Source organism: Eschrichtius robustus, chromosome 9, assembly GCF_028021215.1.
Source record: "Eschrichtius robustus isolate mEscRob2 chromosome 9, mEscRob2.pri, whole genome shotgun sequence".
Taxonomy (NCBI): Eukaryota; Metazoa; Chordata; class Mammalia; order Artiodactyla; family Eschrichtiidae; genus Eschrichtius; species Eschrichtius robustus.
The window spans coordinates 115,174,518-115,196,955 of NC_090832.1; positions in this window are offsets into that span (position 1 = coordinate 115,174,518).

Below are 22,438 nucleotides of genomic sequence, written 5' to 3' on the forward strand. Positions count from 1 at the left end.
TCTGAGCAGATATCTGAATGAAAAGAGGGAGTAAACCCTGAAAGGTCTGAGGGAAAAGAATTCCAAGCAGAAGAACAGCAATTGAAAGTCCCTGGTGGGGAGAGTATGCATGTTTATGTCTGAAGAACAGTCAGGGGGCCAGCGGGGTGGCAAAGAGTGGCGAGGGGTCTGTGGTAGGAGAGAAGATCCCAAGGAGGGGCCGGGAAGGAGGTCAGATCATGCGGGGCTTTAAAGCAATGATGATGCATTTGGACGTTATTCTTAAGTGCGATGGAACTCACTGGAGGGTTCCGGGCAGGCCATGGACGTGACCTTGCTTACATTTTTAAAGGATCGTTCTCGTTGCTGATAAGGGGAGAATACCTGTGGGAGGGCAGCAGAGGAGAGGCGTGATGTAAGCTGGGAGACCAATTAAAATACAACCAGTGCGTCCAGATGGGAGATGACGCACCGTTCAATAGGGCAGCCGCGCGTTACGTGTAGCGACTGAGCGCCTGAACTATGGTTAGTCCGAAGTGAGATGTGCTTTAAGCATAAAATACATGTGCGATCTGGAAGACAGCTGAAAAATGATGTAAAGTATCTCTTTCATAATGTGTATATTTATTACGCGTTGAAATGATAAAAATTTGGATATGTATGGTTAAATAAAATATATAAATAAAATTGATTTCATTTGCTTCTTTTTTTATCGTGTTGATATGTATTGCAAAAATGAGTTTTCTACTTTTCCATTTTTTATTTTTTTATCTTTTAAATTTTTGTCATCATATGGTTGATTTATAATGTGTTAGTTTCTGCTGTACAGCAAAGTGACTCAGCCATACATATACATGTATCCACCCAATTTTAGATTTTTTTCCATACAGGCCATAACAGAGTATTGAGTAGACTTCCCTGTGCTATACAGTAGGTTCTTATTAGTTATCTATTTTATATATAGCAGTGTGTGTATGTCAATCCCAATCTCCCAATTTATCCCTTCTCCCTTCCCTCCTGGTAACCATAAGTTTGTTTTCCACATTTGTGATCACTTGCTTCTTTTTTAGCTTCTTTATATGACTGCTAGAAAATGTAGAAATATACCTGAGGCTCGCATTATCTTTCTATTGGAGAGCACTGGTCTGGAGTGACGGGGTGAAGGTGCTGAGGAAAGGTCAGATACGTGATATATTCCCAAGGCAACGTTGGCCTGGTTTGCTGGTAAACTGGGTGTGAGAGAAAGAAGGGAATCCAGGATGAGTCCGGCGTTTGACCCTGAGCATCCGGGTGAATGGAGGTGCCACTTACCCATCGAGGGGGTGTTGGAGCATGAGCAGGTTTGGGGGGCAGAGAATCAGGGTTCCACTGTGGACATAACTGAATTTGAGGCGTCTACTAGAACCCCCAGTGGAGATGTGTAGCAGGCAGTCCAAGGGGAGGAGGCAGAAGGGGTACAAGTTTGCAAGTCGTAGGCCTAGAGATGATACTTAAGTCAGGCACCAGGTGAGGTCACCACAGAAACGAGGATGATGGGGGAAAGGAGCCGGCTAAGGGCTGCGTCTAGAGGGTCCGTGGGGAAAAGCCCACGGGAGCGGGACATCCCAGAAGTCAAGCGAAGAAGGTGTTTGAAGTCTGTGGGCGCGATGCGCTCTATCAAACGCCGCCGGGAGACTCAGTTCGAGGCGGGCTGGGTTTGAACACGTGGATGAGACCACGGCCAGTACTTTCCGGGTTGAGTCCGGGCGCGGGTGAGTGCAGAGAGGGTGGCGGTGAGGAGGAGGGCGCGGTGATGCCAGGACGGCCTGGAGTTCTGAGCGGAGGAGTTCGCGGCGGCCGTAGGGCGGGGAGGAGGCTGGGAGCGCGAGGGCGGGCCCGGCGCCACGTGCAAAGGCTGCCTTGGGGAGCGGCGCGCTGGCCTTCCTGCCAGCGCAAGGGCGGGCGGAGGGCGCGGGGCGCGGGGCGGGCGCCTGCAGGTCCTCTCCAGGCGGCTTTCATGTTCGCGGGGCAGCGAGAAGCGAGCCATCTGCTGAACTAACACGGGAGGCGAAGCTGACAGCCTGAGAAACAGTCCCCTTGGAGAGTGGGAGAGAGATGTTCTGAAGGAAGGTTTCAGCGCCCGGGTCACCGTCACGCTGTCCCCAGCGAGTCCTTCCACGAAAGGCAGAGACTCCAGCACCCTTCCGAGGCTCTGGCCTCCCAGTCCTTGCTCTCCTCTGGTCCGGCGGTCTTTTCCTCCGCTGACCGCCGTGATACCCCAGACCCTAGATACCGGGGGTCGTCATGTACGTGGTTAACATTTACATCAAACTGCCGCGCCGCCGGGACTTCCGTTTCAAGCCCTCCACTTTCCAGCCGCCGCCTTCCAGCTTCAGCTTATTTCCTCTGGTGCCCGAGTCCCGGCCAGCCTTCACTCGGCCCCTGCAACCCCTCACTGGCCCTCACTCCGCTCCTGTGTCAGCCCCCGCCTTTCATTTTCCTTCTCTTCTTTTCTTTCATTATACAATACATGCTGTACTTCCTCCCATCTTAATAAACACCATTTTTTTTATCCAACTGCCTCCACTGCTGTGCTTTCTCTCTTTCCCTGTGTAGAAAAAAAAAAAAAAAAATCTTAAAAGAGTTGCCCTGCATTCACTGCGGCCAAGTCCTTTGCTCACGTTTTCTCTGGAGCTCTCTCTACTCAGTCTTCCCTTACCACCCACTAATTCCATCCTGCAACGTCTAATGATTTATTCTCAGTCCCCATTTCACTCCATCTATCAGGGGTTTCATCTTATCTCATCCTTGTCTTCACTCGACTTCCAGGACGTTGGAGTTTTCTGATTTTCTTCTACCTCACTGGCCGTTCCTTCTGTACATCAGAGAGCTCAGGCCTTGAACTTCTCCTTTTTAACCTCCACTCATTCCCTCGGTGATCTGATTCAGCCTTTTGGCATCAAAAGGCTCATGCTTCTGACTCCCAGATTTTGTCTTGGACCCAGGTCTGTCTTCTGAATTCCAAGTTTATCTATAACTTCCTACTCCCCATCCCGCTGGAGTGTCTAATTGCATCTCAGATTTGGCCTATCCCGGACCATCCAGGCTTCCTCAGCCAGGGTTGATGGCAGCTCCACCTTCCCAGTTGTCAGGCCAGAAGCCTCAAGTCATCCTTGTCTGCTCTCCGTCTCACGTCTCACATCCGATGTGTTAGAAAACCTGCCCATCTCTACCATCCTGGGCCACCCCCGGGTCTTCCCTGACTGCCCCAAAGTGCGTGGCTTCCTATCTCATGCCCTGTTGGTCTGTGATACGCTATTTGATAAGCCCTAAGCGTATGGAGGAAAATAAGGGTGTAAGGGAACACGGAGAAGCTTTCTAAGCAAAAGAAGATAAAAGTGGGAAAGAATAAAGAGACCTATTTGGAGGACCGCTAGGAGTTCAACACAGCCAGAGCACAGAATGTACAGGACGAGGCTGGAGAAACGCACAGCGGCCAGACCACGGAAGGCCTCCTGTTATTAACGAGGGAGTGTGAACTGAGTTTTGCATGCAATGAGGCGTCCTTGAAAGGTCGTCAGTAGGGGAGATGTAGGCAGATGTGTGTTGGAAAAATCACTCTGACAGCAAAGTGTAATGTAAGGAAGGCAGGACACACACCTGGAACAGGGGTCGGGCAAAAGGAGGACCAGGGCCCGGAGTAAGGCAGGCCCTGCGAAACAGAGAAAGAGAAGATAAAGCCAAGGAACTGGAGAAATGCAGCATCGATTAGGTGCAGCATTGAGCCTGGGGAAAGGGGAGTCCGGGCGATTCAGTTTCCTGCTGTGGGTGGGTTTGGATGGCGGATGGGGCAGGAGTGGGAAGCATGGAGCAGGGACGATGAGTTTCTACCGGGCAGACTGTTCCAGGTCCAGGGACACCCCGCTGAAGACGGCCAGGAAGTTGTGCATTTTATGGGTCGGGAGAGCTGGAGAGAGGCTTGGGCTGAGGTGTGGGCTGAGGAGTTACTTGAACACACACCCCTTTGTTCCGGCCTGAGTGCTGGAATTGCTCAGCAGTAGTGCCTAAGGGAGAAGAAGAACCCTCCCAGGTGAGATGAGGGACGCGTGGAGGGAAGGAGTCCCTGGGGGGTCAGAGGGCTGGAGGGAAGGTGAGAACCAAGGCGGGATGGTGTCTCGGAAATTAGGGGAGGACCTTCCAGAGGGGAGTGATCATCAATAAGGCGAGGGGTGTCTCAGTCAGCTCAGGCTGCTGTAACTAACACCACGGACCGGGGGCTTTGTCAACAGACATCTAGTCCTGTCCGTTCTGGAGGCTGGGAAGGCCGAGATCAAGGTGCTGGCAGACTTGGTTCCTGATGAGAGACCTCCTACTGGCCTGCAAACAGTTGCCTTCTCCATTTGTCCTCACATGGGAGAGACAGACAGAGACAGAGTGCAAGCGAGCTCTGGTTTCTCTGCTGCTTCTTAGGAGAATCCTAACCCCATCATCGAAACCCAGTCACCTCCCAAAGGCCCCGCCTCTGAACACCATCCCGTTGGGGGGGTGCAGCTGGAACATAAGAATTTGTGGGAGACAACATTCAGTCCATCAGAAAGATTAAAGGGGATTTTTATGGCAGTCAAGAAGCATTTGGTGGCCTTGGTCGCAACAAACTTTGGTGAAGTTGTGAGTTTAGAAATCTGATGGCAGATCAAGGCAAAGGTCAGACGATCAAGGCAAAGGTCAGAAGACCAAGACACCGATCTCGGTCCCGTGCTCCGGTACCTGCAGAGAAGGAGAAATATGGGCATGTATTTCTCCACAGAGCTGTTTGGAGATGGGGAGATTTGAGCATGCTCACAGGCATCTAGGGGGTCTCAGCAAAGAACAATATTTAAATTTAAAATATTTAAATTTATTTAAATTAAATTTAAATATTTGAAAAAATTAAATTTAAAAGTGCTGGAGAGAAAAGAGATGCCTAATGGAGAAGGTCTTTCAGTAACGGGAGAGAGGAAGAAGAGCTGGACAGAAGACAGGTTGCTTCTGCTGGGATTAGGGAGGAAGGAAGGCTGGACGGAGACAGTAAACGTGGAGGTGTGAGCAGGGCCAGCTTCCGGGGCCTGCGACTGTGCAGGGGCCGGCCTCACTCTCTCCAGGAGCCCTAGGCTTGTCCACTTTCAAATTCTTTTTCTTTTTCTTTTCTTTTTTTATGTTTGGAAGAATCATTAATATTCAGATTTTTAATTTTGATTTCAAAGCCATTTGTACTGAGAATAGAGAAGAGTTTTTGCTTTTCCAAAGTCAGACTATTAGACCACATCGTTGCTGGATTTATTTATTTATTTATTTATATTATTAATTTCTACTGGAGTATGGTTGCTTTACAATGTTGTGTTAGTTTCCGCTGTACAGCAAAGTGTAAGAATCAGCCATACGTATATATGTATCCCCTCTTTTTTGGATTTCCTTCCCATTTAGGTCACCACAGAGCACTGGGTAGAGTTCCCTGTGCTGTACAGTAGGTTCTCATTAGTCAAATTCTTAATAATGTTCTCTTTGAACTTGCGTCTCGTGTGTGGAGTCCAACAGGACCATGGAGCATGCACATGAACAGAGAAGGTATGCCTGGCGGCCGTGTGCACACACTCAAGTTCAAGCCCACAGACATGACAGGCAGCAGCAATCCACTGATTTGCATTAAAGCATATTGGGGAGTTATTAGAATATTTCTAAGAGTTCAGAATTTCTGGCTTTGAAAACTACTGCAGCACTGCCAAGCACATTTCCATGGTATAAATTTACATTTACAATTAAATTCAGACTTAACACAGAACTGATTTGTATGAAGGGTTAAAACTTTTTAGAAAAATTGTCCCACAAGAGTCACCAGCTCTAGATGTACTAAAATTTACATTTCAAAATAATTTGTCAGAAATTTATCTCAATGTTGTCATAGCTTATAAAATACTCTTTTTTTAATTGAGGTATAGTTGATTTACAATGTGTTAATTACTGCTGTACAGCAAAGTGATTCAGTCATATATATACATATATATATATATATATATACACACACACATTCTTTTTTTATATTCTTTTCCATTATGGTTTATCACAGGATATTGAATAGAGTTCCCTGTGCTGCACAGTAGGACCTTGTTGTCTATCCATTCTATATATAAAAGCTCACATCTGCTCACCCCAGCCTCCCAATCCATCCCTCCCACAACACCCTCCCCCTTGGCAACCACAAGTCTGTTCTCTATGTCCATGAGTCTGTTTCTGTTTTGTAGATAAGTTCATTTGTGTCATATTTTAGATTCCACCTATAAGTGATATCATATGGTATTTGTCTTTCTCTTTCTGACTTACTTCACCTAGTATGATAATCCCTAGGTCCATCCATGTTGCTGCAAATGGCATTATTTCATTCTTTTTTTTTTTAATGAATTAATTAATTAATTTATTTTTGGGTGTGTTGGGTCTTCGTTTCTGTGCGAGGGCTTTCTCTAGTTGCGGCGAGCGGGGGCCACTCTTCATCGCGGTGCGCGGGCCTCTCACTGTCGCGGCCTCTCTTGTTGCGGAGCACAGGCTCCAGACGCGCAGGCTCACTAGTTGTGGTGCACGGGCTTAGCTGCTCCGCGGCATGTGGGATCTTCCCAGACCAGGGCTCGAACCCGTGTCCCCTGCGTTCGCAGGCAGATTCTCAACCACTGCGCCACCAGGGAAGCCCTATTTCATTCTTTTTTAAGGCTGAGTAGTATTCTGTTGTATATATGTACCACATCTTCTTGTTTCCATGTCTTGGCTATTGTGAACAGTGCTGCTATGAACATAGGGGTCCATGTAGCTTTTTGAATTATAGTTTTGTCTGGATATATGCCCAGGAGTGGGATTGTTGGATCGTATGGTAATTCTGTTTTTAGTTTTCTGAGGAGTCTCCGTACTCTTCTCCATAGTGACTGTATCAACTTACGTTCCCACCAACAGTGCAAGAGGGTTCCCTTTTCTCCACCCTCTCCAGCATTTGTTATTTGTAGACTTTTTAATGATGGCCATTCTGACTGGTATGAGGTGATACCTCATTGTAGTTTTGCTTTGCATTTCTCTAATAATTAGTGATGTTGAGCGTCTTTTCATGTGCCTATTAAAATGCTCTTAAGAGCTAATAGTTGCATCAGCAGAAGGATCCTTCTCAAAATGGAGAATTAGCAAAAAGTATTTGCAATCTTGCATTTGAACAGAGCAACTGATGTTGCTTTCAATTATATCAATTGAAAATGAAGCTGCTGAGGGCAGAAACAGAGACACAGATGTAGAGAACAAAGTATGGACAGCAAGGGGGGAAAGCGGTGGGGGGTGGTGGTGGTGGTGTGATGAATTGGGCGATTGGGATTGACATGGATACACTGATGTGTATACAATGGATGACTAATAAGAACCTGCTGTATAAAAAATAAATAAAAGAAAATTCAAAAAAAGAAAATGAAGCTGCTGAAAGTAAAACTTGTGCCAGCCTAATAAATGAACTTGTAGAAAAGTGAGCCAGAATAATCTTGTGATTAGAAAGTCACACTAATAAAATATTGTCATGTATTGTATTATACACAATTATGATACCAAAGATATTATTTTTCGCAATTTAAGTTTGTGTTTTTATTCACCTGTCACTATTACTCCTAATATATATTGTCATTCATAAAATATTTTTAAAGGAAAAAGCTTTATATTTTAGTGCCTGTAACTGCACTTCTTTTCTTGCTTTCTAAAATTAGGGGCCCTGCATTTTCGTTTAGTATTGAATCCTACAAATCATGTCGCTGAACCTGGGTATGAGGATGGGATGATGAGGGAGTCCAGGCCTCATATACTTGGTTTCTCTTTTTCCTTCTGAAACGTTAGAGGCAAGAAAATGGGGCTCGTGGGGGAATAGAAGCAGGGTGGATTCTGAGTGCTGGCGCCACGGAGAGTTTTAAAGGTTTAAAATGTCATGTGGGGAATCAGTAAAGGAATGGAGCACTTTGTCCAAGGGCTTTAAAATACTTTCAATATGATAATTTCTGTAAGGTTTTTTTTTTTTTTTTTTTTTTTTTTTTTTTTTTTTTTACTACAGCTATACTATTCATTTTACGGCCAGTCATAAAATTACATTTGGGAATTATCTTATTTCTGCCAAAACGTTTGCTGGGTTTCATATCATGTTGTAAAAAGTGGAATACAATTAGCTTGACTCGCTATGAAATCCGTGGTGTGCTAGGGTCTCAGCTGCTGTAGATGACAGAGAATCAACGTAAAAGTGTGGTGTAAACTGTAAAGCCTTCTAGGTACTATAGTCATTACATTTAGTTTGAGTAAATGATCTATAAAATGTGAATTTTAAAAATGTATTTTTGTTTGTAAAAGTAGAATTTTCCAAATTATAAAATTGGCATATGCTCTTTGTTGAAAATTTGAAAATTTTGTCACATAGAGAAAAAGATTACTCACAGGTCCTTCTTTCAGAGCTTACTACTGTTATCATTTTGATATGTTTTCTTACAGATTTTTTCCTAGCAAATGAATTAGAATGCAATTGTGATCATATAGTTACGTGTTATATAAATTCTTCATAAAAGTCATTTTAATATTTATATGATTGCCCCTTGTGTTGCTTTGTCACACATGATTTATCCATTTACCTATTGTGGGAAATTTAGGTTGTTTTCAACTTTTTTTGTAATTTTATATAACTACCTGAAGATTCCTCATTAAATTTCATTGCAATTAAAATATTTCTAAAATTACACTAAATTTAATCATATTCCATTTCTCTGCCTGTCGCTCCTTTCCCCCCCTTTTTAACAAACACAGAAAAATGTGACCCACTGACCTATTTGAATCTTAGTTACTAAGACCACTGTGTGTAAAAAAAAATTATTCTTGGAAGGTGAAAAAACACTAAGGCTAACCTCACAGGAAATTACCTTTATGAACTTATTTTCTGTTATATGGCCTCTCAATTGAAATGCCTGAGAATTTCTTAGCAGGGAAGAAAGGCAAACATTCAGGTATTGCATGATAGATGAATTAATTAATCAGTGCAGGAGGGGACACAGGCTGGAAACAGGCTGAGGGTCCCTGACAGATATAGTAAGCTGTTTCTGTCACCTCCAAACTATTTAAATGTAAATAGGTCATTTGGAAGCACATTTAGATTTTCCCAAATGACCGCTCTAACTAGGAATGTTTCTGTCTCTCTCTCTCTCTACTCAGCTCAGTCTAACCATACTGGCTGTTCCAGGAAATTTATTTTGTGGTCAGCAGACTTGAAAGAGTTAAAGCTCTTTGCAAACGCCCTGCTCGTATTTGGGATTAGTTTACTGTACAACAGGATCTGGCTGATTAGAGCTTCAGGTTCGTCTGAAGAAAATTCTATGTTGCGTGCATCCCTGAGATGCCTGCTGTCTCACCAGGAGCCCGCGTGAAAATAGCTTGGTGGAGTAAACTTATTTTTGTCTTTTTCTTGCCATGAGTTTCCCACAGAAGAGCTGGCCTTTTGTAAAATGAGGTCGACTAGCCATTTATGAGATTTGACAAGGGACTAATTGGTACTGTAAGTTGATTGGGAGCGTATCTATTTTTATTTTAAAAGTCACATACCAAGAAGCACTTGTTCCGCGGCTAGCTTGTCAAACGACTTTCCCCAACCATGGCGTTACCTTGTGGCTGCTGCGTAGGGACACGAGTCTTTCTCGCTGCTGGAAATTGGGCCCACTGCCATCACTGTCACTCAGCTACATGACCTGACACGGTTTTACAGGCTGAGGCAAGAGAGCACAGGAACCCTGACCTCTTGTTTTCACAGATGTGTCTTCCTTAATTTTTCAAGTTAGAGGCTAGGACCAAAATGCATTTGCAGACCTTTCCTTTGAGGGCTGAGCACCATGAAGGCAGGAGCCACCTAAGGATGCTTCATGGGGAAACCCAGATGAGGATTAGATGTCGCTGTAGGACTGTAGGAGGGGGAGGGGGAGCGTTACAGGCCGAGAGAATAAAACGAACGAACACGTGACAGCTGGAAAGAGCCTGAAAGACGGGTGAAATCAGCCAGACAGAGAAGGCTGGGAGGAGTCTTGGGCAGAGGTCGTAGCAAGAGTGAAGCACAAGTCGTATCCCGGGTGAGAACTCCTTTAGACCTATGGCACCATTATAGGTTCCTCAGGATAGTACCATGAATCCAGCTGCACAAGGCAGAAATCTCGGTCATTCTCCCCCTTGCCCCAGCTTTGAGATATAATTAACAATTTAAAACTGTATATACTTATGGGTCCAACTAGATGATTTGCTCTATGTATACATTGTGAAATATGCACCATAATCTAATTAACCTATCCATCACCTCACGTAGTTCCCAATTTCTCTCTTCCTCTCTTTTGTTTTTGTGCTGATGGCATTGAAGTTCTACCCGCTTAGCAAATTTCCAAGAGACAACACAGTATTCTTAGCTAGAATCTCATTGTTGCATGTTACATCTCCAGAACATATTCCCTTCAGGGTCCTTCTTGGTCCCTTCCTGCCCTTGGTGTCCGCTGCTAGGTCTCGTTGGTTTCACCTTCCCAATGCTTCCCAGTCCACCCACCGCTGACCATCTCCGTAACCACCAGTCATCACTGTCCCATCCAGACCTCCGCCAAGGATGCCTGACGGCTCCCCCTGCCTCTAGGCTGCTCCCTGCCCTGCTGCCAGGAATGGCTGCTTCTCGGGCATAAATCCGATCACGTCAGTCCTGGGTTTGAAACACTCCAATACCTTCCTATAGCTCTTGGGATGAGGACTGAAATGACAGTCGCGGCCAGAAAGGCTGTGTCAATTTGAGCTCTCCAAGAAGCAGCTGCTGAGATGGGATCAGACGTGAAAGATGTTTACTGGGGAGGATGCCTGTGGAGAGTAAAGGGGAGGGTGATAGGGAAGGTGGGGTGCGCGGCTAACCCCCCGACAGAGCGGGGTGAGGAGGGAGGACCAGGCGGGAAGAGAGGCTCACAGTGGCGTCCTCGCCTCCTCTGTCCAGGGCAGCAGCCGGGGGAAGCCTGGCCTCGGTGACCACAGTGGTGGGTCGGGAAGAGCAACGGCTCACGTCGTCAGTCAGCTCTGCTCCCCCGTGGCCGGAGCCCTGAGTCCTGCTCTTTCATGACCACCCCCAAGGCTCCCTGGCTGGTTCCCCAGCCTTGCCTGTCACCGTGCTGCCACTTATGGTCTCATACTCTCCACATGTCTTTTGTTACTTCCTGGAACAATGGCTGTTACATGTTTCCAACCCCTCCCCAACACAGACACCCTATTAATCTTTACTAAAAATTTATTTTATTCAAGTAGAGTTGATTTACAATGATCTGCCGATTTCTGCTGCACAGCAAAGTGACTCAGTTATACATGCATACATTCTCTTTTCAAATATTCCTTTCCATTGTGGTTTATCACAGGGTGTTGAATAGAGTTCCCTGTGCTCTACAGTAGGACCTTGTTGTTTGTGCATCCTATAGATACTAGCTTACATCCGCTAACCCCAAACCCCCAGTCCCTCCCTCCCACAACCCCCTCCCCCTTGGCAACTGCAAGTCTGTTCTCTAGTCTGTGAGTCTGTTTTCTGTTTCATAGATAAGTTCATTTGTGTCCTATTTTAGATTCTACGTATAAGTGACATCGCATGGTATTTGTCTCTCTCTGTTCGACTTCCTTCACTGAGTACGATCATCTCTGGGTCCACCCATGTTGCTGCGAATGTGTGCCTATTAACCTTTTAGTTGTCAGCTCGGTTCTCTCTTTGCTTGGAGATTTCCATGACGGGGGCCAAATCTCCCTTTTTCATGCCCTCATAGCACTATGCTCCTTTCCTTCATAGCATTATTTGTGTGATTATTTGATTACTGTCTGTCTTCTCCACTAGACTGTGAGGTACTTAGGAACAGAAAGCGTATCTTTTTTACTCGGGGCTATGTCTCTAGTGGCTAGTGTATAGTTCGTGCTCAAAATAGTTTTGTGGAATGAGTGAATAATGAATGGATGGATGGAAGAAAGGATGCTCAGGTACTGCTGGTACCTTGGGCACTTTTGGTCTTTTCGGCTACGTTATCTGCCTGGAGCTGATGAAAAGGTGATGACCCTGCCCTTTGATGTGACGTCTACAGAGTCTAAGAAAATGGCATTGGGTGAATCAGGGAAAGAATGGAAACGAAGAGGCCCATCTGAGTGTGAGTAGCTGATGAACCAAATCACAGGAGACATTTTTAAAAAGAAATGAAGTGCATAGGTCATTTATTGGACATTTCATTTACCTGGGATGGATCAAAGGGGACTCTGAGGTCTGAAGTCAGGTGGCTGGGCTCGTGGAGATGCCAGTTCAGAGGCAGGGAGGCGGAAGGCAGGGCCCGAATTTGAAGACACAGATTTCTGCACGCGGCCAGGCTCTCCCAGTGGACATGGTCAGTGGGCACTTGGAGATGTAGAATGCAGCTGGTGGGAGAGGCCTGAAGTCCACGGAGGGTCCCCTCTTCCGAGAAGCCAGCCACGGCCGCTGGGTTGCAGAGTCTGGGGGGTCTGGGTTGGGTGAGGGGGTAGGGCAGCTCGCCCACACCTGCACCTGGGGAAGGGGGGGGAACAGGGAGGTGCCCGAGAGGCAGCACCGTGGAGAGAAGGAAAGGTTGTTTTGGCGTCTAATGAGCTGAGCAAACAGAGGAGCTCCCAGTGCAAAATGTGAGGCCGAGATGTAAATTCTGGGTGGGAGCTGATTGGATGGAAGCTAGGGCTCCAGAGGAGATGAAAGGTTTGAAGAGGGTGATGGAAAAGAGACCCTGGAAAATTCTCTGAGCCCTTCAGGAGTGGCTTTCAAGGTCTGTAGCTCTGGCCACGAGCCAGGGTAGGACCTTTGTGCTAATTCCTCAGAGTAGAAGTGCTGAGAGCAGAGTTTCAAGGAAGGAGAGGGGGAAATTCTCAGCACAGAATCAAGAATAATGGGAACAAATGAAACCAAATTATGCTCCGTATGGTATAAAGTCCCCCAATACCCTTTTTTCAATATTCTTTCTATTGAGATATAATTTATGTATAATGACATGTAGAGCTCTTAGGGATATAGTTGAATGAGTGTTGACAACACCTGTGTATATAACTACATACACCACCTGATTAAGATCCAAAACATTTACATCAGCCCAGAAATCTCCACCTGTGCATCCTACCCCGCTCCCTCCCCAGACAACTATGGTTCTGATTTCTATGGCCCTATATTCATTTTGTCTGATCTAGAACTTCAAATAAATGGAATCATACAGGGACTTCCCTGGTGGCGCAGTGGTTAAGAATCCGCCTGCCAATGCAGGGGACACGGGTTCGAGCCCTGGTCCGGGAAGATCCCACATGCCGCGGAGCAACAAAACCCGTGAGCCACAACTACTGAGCTTGCGCACCTAGAGCCTGTGCTCTGCAACAAGAGAAGCCACCGCAATGAGAAGCCTGTGCACCTCAACCAAGAGTAGCCCCCGCTCACCGCAACTAGAGAAAGCCCACGCACAGCAACGAAGACCCAACGCAGCCAAAAATAAATAATTAAATAAATAAATTTATTTTTTTAAAAAATGGAATCATACAGTTTTACCCTCTGTGTCGGGCTCATTTATACTGCATTCAGTTTTTGAGATTCACCCATGTTTTGTGCACAGTAGTTTGTTCCTTTTAATTGCTGAGTAGTATTCCATTGCATAAATATACTATTATTTGTTTATCCAGTCCCTTGTTTAGGGACATGTATGTTGTTTCCAGGTGTGGGTATCATAAATTAAGCTTTATGAACATTCTTATGAAAGTCGTTTAGCAAATATATTTTTTCATTTCTCTTGGAGTGAAATTGCTGGGTCACAGGAGAAGTATATGTTTATCTGACAAATAGTTTTAAAAAATGGCTATAACATCCCATACTCCCACCAGCAATACAGGACCACTTGCTTCACAACCTACTTATTTACATTCCGTTAATGACTAGTGATGTGAACACTTTTTCATATGTTTATTGGTCATTCATGTATCTTCTTTTTGACACATCTCTTTAAGTCTTCTGCCATTTTTAATGGATTGTTTGTCATTTTACTATTGATTTGCAGGAGTTTCTTATATATTCTCTAAATAAGAGAGAATATCATGTATTTCTTTGTATTTCTCGTGTATTTCTCATGTATTTCTTTGTATTTCTCCAAATCTATAGCTTGCCTCTTTATTTTCTTTTTTAAAATATATTTTTCAAATTTTATATTTCCTTTTTTCCAGCTCTTTTTGAAATATAACTCAACATGCAATGTTTACCTTAAACATTGTGTAAGTTTAATGTGTACAATGCCTTTTCATTTTCATGGTGTCTTTGAAGAGCAGAACTTCTAAATTTTAATGAACTCAGATTTTCAATTTTTTTTCTTTTATGCTCAGTGCATCTTGTGTCCTAAGAAATTTCTGCCTCTCCTAAGGTGGTAAAGGATAAATAATATTTTAAGACAATTAAAAATAAACCTATGCCTATTTCCTTTCCCTTTGTCCTAAAAAATGATGCTACTTTTAGTTTTAAATTACTGAGATTATACACACCATTTTGGTAAGAAGGTAAAAAATGAGAATGACAGAAAATTTCATGTATAAAATGTTTCACTCCACCAAGGTTACCAAACCTCAAAGGCCTGGAAGAAAAGGAATGGGTTCCTTTAAAGACTGGGGGGTGGGGGAGGGATAGATTAGTAGTTTGGGATTGACATATACACACTACTATATTTAAAATAGGTAACCAACAAGGACCTACTGAATAGCACAGGGAACTCGGCTCAATAATCAGCAATAACCTAAACGGGAAAAGAATTTGAAAAAGAATAGATACATGTATATGTATAAATGAATCACTTTGCTGTACACTGAAACTATCACAACATTGTTTTTTTTTTTTTAATATTTATTTATTTGGCTGCGCTGGGTCTTAGTTGCAGCACAGGGGATCTTCGTTGCCATGTGCGGGATCTTTAGTTGCAGTTTGCAAACACTTAGTTGCGGCATGTGTGATCTAGTTCCCTGACCAGGGATTAAATCCGGGCCCCCTGCACTGGGAGCGCGGAGGCTTAGCCACTGGACCACCAGGGAAGTCCCCGCAACATTGTTGATCAAGTATACTCCAATATAAAATAAAAATTAAAAAAAATAAATAAAGGCTAGGAAAAGAAGCTGAGTTCTCCAAGGACACGCCCCCTCCATTTCCACCAAATGGTACATGGCTCATTATCAATAATTTTGGTGCTCCACATAAATCAGTTTTAGTTTGACTTTTTATATCTAACAAACAAAAGAGGAACGCATTGGCAGACTTACTGGGGCAGTCAAGGAATCCACAGGAAAGCTCCAGAGCCAGTCTCCAGAAAGGACAGGGGTTCCGCAGCTGTGAGGATGCAGGAAGCAGGATCAAACAGGTGAACAGACCTCCGCAGGGGTGATCCATCCCCAGCTGTCTCTATCTTTGGGGTACTCCTCTCCAGCTCAGCTTGTAAGAGGAAAGTATCTGAATGGCCTAATTTGGTCACATGCCCTCGGGAGGTACAGGGACCTTGGCTGACAGCCCCTCCTTCAAAACTGGATTCAGTAGCGGAAGGGGAGGGCTTCCCTGGTGGCACAGTGGTTAAGAATCCGCCTGCCAATTCAGGGGACACGGGTTTGAGCCCTGGTCCGGGAAGATCCCACATGCTGCGGAGCAGCTAAGCCCGTGTGCCACAACTACTGAGCCTGCGCTCTAGAGCCCACGAGCCACAACTACTGAGCCTGTGAGCCACAACTACTGAAGCCCGTGTGCCTAGAGCCCGTGCTTCGCAAGAGAAGCCACCGCGATGAGAAGCCCGTGCACCGCAACGAAGAGTAGTCCCCACTCGTCACAACTAGAGAAAAGCGCGTGCGCAGCATTGAAGACCCAGTGCAGCCAAAAATAAATAAATAAATAAAATAAATAAATTTATTAAAAAAAAAAATAGCGGAAGGGAATAGTTCCCCCGAGGAAAATCGGGGCACTTCTCCTCGCAGAGGTGGGGCTGGATTCTGGGAGGGCAAAACCAATAAATGCCCAGCACACCTTAACAAAGGCGGAACACACAGCTTTCGACTTGTGTTTGTGTCTCCTGCTTAACAAGATGACATTGCCTTTATTCACTTATCTTTGAGTCATCCCTCAAATAACAGGCCTGGTTGGGTTGTGTTATATTACTGCCAAGGCCAACTGTGTGAAAGCAGAGTACCTGACTACAGCCCATCCCAGACCAGCTTTGCTGTTGTTATTGTGATTGTTTTAAATCTTGAAGTTGACCATGCATTTCTGATTACTTAAAATTGTTCTTCCTAAGTTGAGATGCAGAAACTCTGTAAAATCTAATATTAAGTGGGGAAAAGGGAAAACACTCAGTAAAACTTGATCAGGGCTGGAAGCGAATTAAGAGTAATGTAGACATGTTTTTGTGTATCAGATTCCCTTTTTCTCAAGTTTCTTAAAAAGTTATGTTTCTTGGGACTTCCCTGGTGGTCCAGTGGGTAAGACTCCAAGCTCCCAATGTAGGGGGTCCGGGTTCGATCCCGGGTTGGGGAACTAGATCCCACATATGTGCCACAACTAAGAGCCCGCATGCCGTAACTAAAAGATCCTGTGTGCTGCAACTAAGACCCGGCGCAGCCAAAATAAATAAATACATAAATAAAATATTTTTTTAAAAACTTAAAAAAAGAGTTATATTTCTTAATCTTATGATTACCAAAGGGGGAAATTAGGAGGGATAAATTAGGAGTTTGGGATGAACAGATACACACTACTATACATAAAATAGATAAAAGCAAGGACCTACTGTCTGGCACAGGGAACTCTACTCAGTATCTTGTAATAACCTATAAGGGAAAAGAATCTGAAAAAGAATATATATATATATATATCAATATATATGTATAACTGAGTCACTTTGCTGTACACCTGAAACTAACACAACATTGTAAATCAACTACACTTCAATTAAAAAAAGAAGAATTTGGAAATTGTGTTTTCCCACCTTGAGCAGTGCGATGTTGTGGGTTCTTGTGTAATAGACACTCGCTCAATCCCGCACCTTTGGAAACAACTCCCTTCTGGAGGCGGGTGGGGAGAAGCATCTGGAAGTCACACACCTGCAGCACAGACCACACTCTGCGCACCGAGGAGAGTCCACTGGCCCCTAGACGTCGATGGAGAGTGCACCGCCACCCACCAGGTGGGCGATTACAGGAACCACAGACATGCTGATGTAACTGATGTAACGCTGGAAACGAAACAAAAATAAAATGCGGGTCTTTCCTGGGTTTCCTCTCTTTGTGGGTGTCTATGTTGTGTTTGTTTATGTATCGCCGTGTGTGTGCGTGTGCGAGTGTGTGTGTGTGTGTGTGTTCCTCTGGCCTCAGTACACTGGGCCTCTCTTTAACGCTCATCATTACTGGATCTAACTTTGTTCTACTGGTTTCCATCCTGGGGGGCGGGTAGGGGAGTGGGTTGCACAGCTTATGAAGAGAGCAGGGCCTTAATGCCAGAAAGGACTGGAACACAAATGCCAGTTATGCTACTTAATAGCTAGGCAACTTTCAACAAAGTATTCAACATCTCTGAGCCCCATTTTCTGGGCTGGTCGGTGAGAATTCCATTTTTCCTTCTAGGTGCACAGTAGGCTTGCACTGTTGGTCCCCCTGGGATTAGGAGGGGTCACGCACTTGCTTTGGCCAGTGAGTTGAGAGTGGGAGCAGACATGTCATTCCTGGGGAGAAGCCTGTAAGACAGTCGCCGTCTTGCCTTTTCCCTGAAAGATGACAGAGTCGTCTGGTCCCTGAGTGAGAAGCACGGTCCCCACCAACCCAAGTCACACGTGGCATCACCATGTTGTTTGCAGTCATTAGGATTTGGGGGTTATTTATTGCTCGGCGTGAATTCGCCCATCCTGGCTGACGTTTCCCAGTATGAACAGTGAGATGGTAAGATTTACCGCCAGGGTTGGTGTGGGGATTATCGGTGCCCAGCGGCTCTTCCTACTCTTATCCCCATCCTCACGGCTCTTAGCAGACACTCCACCCACACCTCGCACGTGGCTCCCTCTCGTCCATGTCGCTCCAGCCAGATTCACTCCCCCTCTTTTACTGTGGAACACTGGCTCCATTGTGTTCAGACTCTCTAGATTGTTCCTCATCTTTTTCCTCCAACTGGAAACAGAATTTTAGAGCTGAAAGGGACCTCCCCCCTCTAAGAACCTGCAGAAACAAACCTTCAACCTCACTGCCCAGCCACCAAGCATCCACAGACACCGTGACATCCTAGACCCCATCAGTACCAGTTCTGCTTCTCCCTGAGAGCTGTCATAGACACTGTCCTCTTCAGCTGTCAGCGTCCATTTCCTAAGGACACCTGATCACCTCTGGCCCCAAGGAGCCTGTGGTCACTCGGCTGCTCCCACACGCAGCCCAGACACCTCCCTTCCTGCACCCTCCACGATTCATGCTAGCACTGCTTCCTACCCATGTACCTACATCTTCTTCTCCTTTCTTTTCCCTTCTAACCTTCTCCACTCCTACCTCAACAGTTTGTTGAAACAGTCCCCTGGGGAGCCTCAGCAGACCATTTCTCCTCTCTTGTTCCTGGCTAACGGCCAGTTATGCAGGAAAACAGTGAACGGTACAGACCTGCGACTACATGCTGTGTGTGTTGCCTGAAACTGAAATAAGTGACTTTTCCAGAGCAGCTGGCATTCGTGTGCACCCTTACTTCTCAGAATCCCCTCCTCCCATGGCCTCTGGTTCTCTTCCTGGCCACACTTCACCTCTCTCTTCAACGGTTCACTGTTCTCTGTCCACTCATTTAGCTGGCCATCCCCAGCGTTTTGTCCTTGGGACTCTTTTTTTTTAATAAATTTATTTATTTTTTATTTATTTATTTTTGGCTGTGTTGGGTCTTCGTTGCTGCATGCGGGCTTTCTCCAGTTGCGGCAAGCGGGGACTACTCTTCCTTGCGGTGCGCGGGCTTCTCATTGCGGTGGCTTCTCTTGCTGCGGAGCACGGGCTCTAGGAGCGTGGGCTTCAGTAGTTGTGGCTTGTGGGCTCAGTAGTTGTGGCTCGTGGGCTCTAGAGCGCAGGCTCAGTAGTTGTGGCGCACGGGCTTAGCTGCTCCGCGGCATGTGGGATCTTCCCGGAGTAGGGATTGAACCTGTGTCCCCTGCATTGGCACGTAGATTCTTAAACACTGCTCCACAAGGGTAGTCCCAGAATTCTTTTGTCTACACTCTTTCTCCCAAGGAATCTCATCTACCCTATGGCTCCTACTACCATTTAAATGCAGATGACGCCCAATGACCAGCGCCAGCTTCTCTTTAGACAGAGCTCTAGAAGTAGCTATGCGGAGTCCCATCAGACCTGGGGACACCTTAAACTGAACACGCCCTCAAGCAAATAACTTTTCTCCTCCGACCCCAAATCTGTGCTGTCCCTTCTATTTTGAGCTGGCTTAGTGCCATTACCGTGTACCTGTCTCCCGACTTAGAAACCTCAGTGTTTTTCTCACCTCCTTCCTCTCGACCCCTACAAACAGCTGCCAAATCTTGCTGCTTCTAATTTTAAAACACCATTGGATTCTGTCTCTCCCAAACTCTATGCTACTGGCTCAAAATAGGCTCAGCATATCTTCTTTGGACTGTTTTTGCAACCCGGTCTGTAATCTGTTGTCCGGATAACGTTTTCCCACATCCACGTTCTCCAGCTTGCCACTGTCGTTACAGAAAACAAAGCTAATCAGGTCTCAGTGTAAATGCTTCTGGAGGCTCTGTATGCCCAGAGGGAAAAATTCCAACTATGTCGTTTGGTTGCAAAGCTCTTAACCTCCTGGATCATCTTCTTCACCTTGATGTTTCCTGCATTCACATGCTAGGTTCCTGTCCCTCCCAGGCCCACTGCTTCCAGCACAGACGGTGCACTTTCAGAAGTCCATATATATTTTGTTTCGAACTGTCCCCTTTCCTCCTCTCTACCCCTATTCACTTGAAAACTTCCTACATCTGTTAAAACCAAGTTTAAGCCTCATGTACTTGGTGAAGCCTTCCCCAGTTCTTCCAATTCCTCTACAGCTGTTCTGCTCCTTTGGCTCCCAGGGCACTTTAGATTTGCTGCAGACTACAATGTGGTTCTTCATTCTTCTATTCACATGTTTGTCTCTCACCCTAGACAGACTGTAAGCGTCTGATGATCAGAGAACTAAATAAATGTTGTTTAATAAATGTTGATAAGTGAACGCAAAGTTGTTTTTGGTACCAGTCTCTTCTTTTCTTTTCTGTTCTTCTTACTACATCTGTAAAAGGCAATCAACCTGAAGTTAGATTTTTCATGCCTCTGGGCTCACCAGCTAGAACAGGGCTGTTCAATCACATAGCCACCAGCCACATGTGGCCACTGAACCCCTGAAGGGCAGCTAGTTCAAGTTGAAAGGAGCTATAAGTGTAGAATACACACTGGATTTTGAAGACAATATGAAAAAGAGAATGTAAAAATATCTCACTAATAATTTTTTAAATTACTCACATGTTGAAATGATAGTATTTTGGATACACTAGAATAAATAAAATGTACTATTAAAATTAATGGCACCTGTTCCTTTTTCTATCTTTAAAGTGGCTACTAGAATATTTGAAAGTACATATGTCGCATGCATCATATTTCTATTAGACATTTCTGTACCCCTTCAATCCATCAGGTAGATCATTTCTTGGTGGTAAGCCTTTTTTTTTTTTAAATTAATTAATTAATTTATTTTGGCTGTGTTGGGTCTTCGTTTCGTGCGAGGGCTTTCTCTAGTTATGGCAAGTGGGGGCCACTCTTCATCGAGGTGCGCGGGCCTCTCACTGTCACGGCCTCTCTTGTTGCGGAGCACAGGCTCCAGACGCGCAGGCTAAGTAGTTGTGGCTCACGGGCCCAGTTGCTCCGCGGCATGTGGGATCCTCCCAGACCAGGGCTCGAACCCGTGTCCCCTGCATTGGCAGGCAGATTCTCAACCACTGCGCCACCAGGGAAGCCCCTTTTTTTTTTTCTTCTTTCTTTTCTGAATCCTTGCAGTGGGGGAATTTTCTGCGGGAAAAGACACTAAAAAATAATGTTTGTTAACTGGTTACTGCTGGACTGACTTTCCCAAAACACCTTCCCCCCTTTTTCTCCACGCTACTCTCCTAGTTAAAGAATCTACAGGTTTTCTATTGTGAACTGCATCGAGGCCAGATTGCTTTGTCTGGTGTGGTAAGCCTCCTTCAGTCCTGCTGCACCTGACTTATCCAGCCTTGTCTCTCACTTATCCTAAGTAGCACCCTGTCCTTGCATCTGTTTTCCAAGCTACTTGAAGTCTCTGTGTTTCTGCACCTGCTGTTCTTGCCCAGAATCTCCCTCCCTGGCCCCCTTCTAAATCAAGCCAGCCTTCAAGACGTGGCTCCTAACTTCTACCTCCCACAGGAGTGTTTTTCTGTTTATTGGCACTCACCCTGATGTCCTCCTAGTTACCATTTGTTAGAGCCATGCAGTTTAAGCTGTAATTTGTTCATTTACTCGGCATCTGCACTGCCATCACCATTCAATGTAATTCCACAAACATTTTTCTGTGCCAGAAATGGGGCTAGGTGAGCACTGGGGCAGGGGGCGGTGTCACCTTTCTGCAGGGCCTGGGCTAGGAATTGGCCCTATAGTGCACAGATTCCTGCCCAGGGCCTTTCTTAGCGTCTGCCCCACCACAGGCAAGACCCATGTTTATTCTGATTCCATAAGCCCCATGCTAGAAATTGCTAATAAGCCACAACACGCCAAAACATTCAAACTCCCTCACCCAGGGTTCTAATCCTATGGGCCTGAACTGGGCAGCTCTGGACTCCAGTCAAGAGTGTCTTCTTTCCCTAGTGTTCTTCTTCTTGCACTAAAGGTCACTGTTGATCCAGCTTCTCCTTAAAGCGGCACGGCCCAGGGCCCTTGGTTCCACGGCCACGCTCCCTCCCCTCCCTGTGGGAGGAAGGTCTTACTGCTCTGGGTCTGAACCTCAGCTCCTGCACGGAGCAGCTCGTAACCTGGCCAAGTCCCCTCACTCCTCCGGGCCTCATGGTCCTCGTCTGCACCACGAGGAAAACACTATCAACAGGGCTGTTAAGAGGATTAGACGACTTAACAGTTCGCGGCACGGAGTGATCAACGCTGTCCCTCAATACACGTCACATCCCCTACAATGTAAGAGGCGGTTTTGTCTATTTGATTCCATGCGGGTCTCTAGCTTCTAGGCCGGTGCCTGTTTCCAAAGTGCCCGTGAAGAAACGTTGAATGAATGAAAGAATCCACCCGATCACTTATTATTTCTGCATTTCCAATGTCGTGCCGCAAGAGCAGAGGCAAGGAAGCACATGGAAAGGTCTTCCTTTAGCGGGTCGGACCCGAGGCC